The 2,800-nt window shown below is 60.7% G+C and overlaps 1 protein-coding gene across 3 annotated transcripts in view; it reads left to right on the top strand.

Moving 5' to 3' along the window:
* The first annotated feature begins 1,107 nt into the window (after positions 1-1,107).
* PAQR7 (progestin and adipoQ receptor family member 7) overlaps positions 1,108-2,800 on the top strand; it is a 14,787-nt gene continuing 13,094 nt past the window's right edge. The window contains exon 1 of one of the 3 annotated variants that reach the window (XM_037740673.1): positions 1,108-1,570. The gene's annotated coding sequence lies outside the window, so the exon portion shown is untranslated. Of the gene's footprint in view, positions 1,571-1,621; positions 1,871-2,800 lie in introns of those variants that run through there. The other 2 variants (XM_017534626.2, XM_037740672.1) reach the window with 2 other exon arrangements.

Raw genomic sequence — 2,800 nt, 5'->3', positions numbered from 1 at the left:
TTCTTTCCCTCCCTCCTTCCTTCTTTCCCTCCCTCCTTCCTTCTTTCCCTCCCTCCTTCCTTCTTTCCCTCCCTCCTTCCTTCTTTCCCTCCCTCATTCCTTCTTTCCCTCCCTTCCTTCTTTCACCTCCTTTCCTTCTTTCCTTCCCTTTCCTCTTCCTCCCTTTCTTCCTTCCTTACTTTCTTTTCTTTCTCTTTCTCCCTTCCCTTCCCTCCTTCCTTCTTTCTCTTTTCTTTTCTTTTTCCTGTCTTTTCTTTCAACAGAGTCTCACTCTGTCGCCCAGGCTGGAGTGCAGTGCTACAGTCATAGCTCTCTGTAACCTGGAACTCGTGGGCTCAAGCAATCCTCCCATCTTGGCCTCTCAAAGTGCTGGGATTACAGGCATGGGCCACCTTGCCTGGCCTGACTACATAAATTTCAAATGTAATAGAGAAATATATGTTCCTCTAAGACTTTGCAGTGGACAAAGATCCTTCATGCCCATTGTTTTATTTCATTCTTCTAACAGTGCTGGCAGGTTGGTGGTATTATCTCTATTTTGCAGATAATAAACCTGAGGCCCAGAGAGAACAAGGAGACTGTCCCAAGGTCCCATGGTGAGTTAGGACTGAGATCTTGGCATCGTGCTTAGACACAACTGCCTCTCCCAGTGGTCTCAGAACTCCCTAAGGTCAGAGCGGCATCTCCTTCTAGGCTGTCTCCTCTTGGCCTCCCATCCGGCAGGCTGTGTGCTCCCAAGAGCCGTGGGAGTGGGGGTCTCCTCACCCAGCCTGTTCCAGGTCTTTGCATACCAGAGGGACAGGCAATCTGTGGCAATCTGAGCCAGTATTTACGGAGGGCCTGGGATTCCTCACCCTTCAGGTGCTCGCAGGGCTGGGAAGGTGTGGCACCAGAGGGTAGGGAGTGTGTGTTCGAATACAGGTCAAGGCAGGGTGCACTTGGCTGAGCAGGGCAGAGCAAGCTGCCCGAGGGGCGGGTTTCGGATGGGAACTTGAAGATGCCAAGGGTGCCTGAGGTGGGGGTGGAGCTCCCCAAGCAGATAAATGAAGGTGCGAACGCTGGGGCGTATCTCGAGCAGAGTGGCCTCGGGAGGGGTGGCCGGGGTGGGCTGCGTGAGTAGGGGCCGGCCGGGCTCTAGTTGGGAAACTCATCGCCTCTCCTGCGGCCGCTGTCCCCACCCTCCCCCGGTCAGCCGGGCCCAGAAGCCAGAGCCTGCGGTTCCCGTCGTCCCGAAGTGCGAGAAGCGCAGCCGCAGCCCCGCGCCCAGGTGCCCCGGGAGTCCGTTCCCGGGCCTTGGTCTCCCCCCTCTGTGCGACGCCACAGGAAGTCCCGAGACGCCGCCTCTGCGCGGCCGACCCTCTCACGCGCCTGCAACACGTGGGCCCGGCGGGCGGGGTGCGGGGCGCTCGGCGTTCCCCCGGCCGGGGTAGGCGGCTGCACCCAGAGCTCCCGGAGCGCCCGAGGTCGCCGGCCCTCCCCCTGTCGGGCGGGGCCGCTGCCCGGCCGCCCCTTTATCTGCCGGCTCCGCCACCCAGGCCGCCGCGGCCCTCCCAGCTCGGCTTCGGCTCAGGTACGGGGCTGCCGAGACGGGGAGGCAGGGGTGGCCGCAGACCGGGGTGCTCCCCACGGGGCGCGGCGGGCCGTGGGGGCTGGGCGTAGAAGGGGCAGGGCTCCGCGGCACAGGGGCGGACGTGGGGACCCTGGGAGGACTGGCAGGAAGCGGAGCCGGAAGGGAGCACCCGGGCAAGCATCCGGCTGAAGATGCAGGAAGGAGGAGCTCGCTGGAATTGGGCGTCTTGGGAAGGATGGGAGGAGCAGAAGGAGCACTGGGGAGGATTCTGATGGGGGGGCCTGAGAGCCTGTTTGTCCAGTGAGCAGGGGAGGGGAGCACTGCTGGGGCAGAGTGAAGGTTGGGGGCCAGGGAGTGGGCAGGGGCGTCTGGCCTGGGTAAGGCCGCTGCCTTTCTGGAGGAGGACAGTCAGGGAGCTCACTGCTTTCTGGAAGAGGAAGTGAAGTGAGACCGGGGAGGGGTGTGGGTGAGCAGAACCGGCTGATGTGAGGGAGTCCCACTTAGGGACCCAAGAACAGTGGGAATAGCACTGCTGGGGGTCAAGAGGGGGGCTTGCTCCAAGGGCCCCAGCAGCCTAGACACCTTGGGGGAGGGGGGATCCTCCCCTGGCGTCAGAAGAGCATGGGGGTTCCCCACACACAGTGAGGGAAGGGGACGGCTGCAGCACTTGCCTCAAGGCTGCAGCCTTTGAAGACTCCAGACATTTCCCTGTGGCAGCCCCTGGAGGAGGCCTGTGGGGCTAGGTCAAGCCAAGGCCTCGAGTCTGAACAGTTTGATGGATTCTGAGCCTGGTTGCTCCTGGGTGGATCACCCAGGACCCCATATCTGAGCTCCTATCAGAGAGAGGGACCCAGCATCTGGTCATGAAGCCTGTGCCACCTCTGGGTCCCATTGTTGAGAGCCTGCCCCTCTCCAGCCTGAGTTTCTCTGCCCAGAGTTCCTTGCTTGTCAGCAGTGATGCTCAGGTCCTTTTTCTGTGCCTTGTGCTGGGTGACTATAGCTAGCTCACCCAGCCTCTCTGGGCCTGAGAGACTCCCCCTCCTCAGAGGTATTGTGAGTCTGAGCTCCATAGAAGAATTTCTTTAAGAATTGTTTTCTTGGCCAGGTGAAAATCCTAGCACTGGCCGGGCGCGGTGGCTCAAGCCTGTAATCCCAGCACTTTGGGAGGCTGAGGCGGGTGGATCACGAGGTCAAGAGATCGAGACCATCCTGGTCAACATGGTGAAACCC

The sequence above is a fragment of the Cebus imitator genome, unplaced genomic scaffold (assembly GCF_001604975.1).
Source record: "Cebus imitator isolate Cc_AM_T3 unplaced genomic scaffold, Cebus_imitator-1.0 Scaffold87, whole genome shotgun sequence".
NCBI classification, from domain to species: Eukaryota; Metazoa; Chordata; class Mammalia; order Primates; family Cebidae; genus Cebus; species Cebus imitator.
The sequence above is the reverse complement of the archived record's forward strand: the minus strand, read 5'-3'. Positions and strand labels throughout refer to the sequence as shown.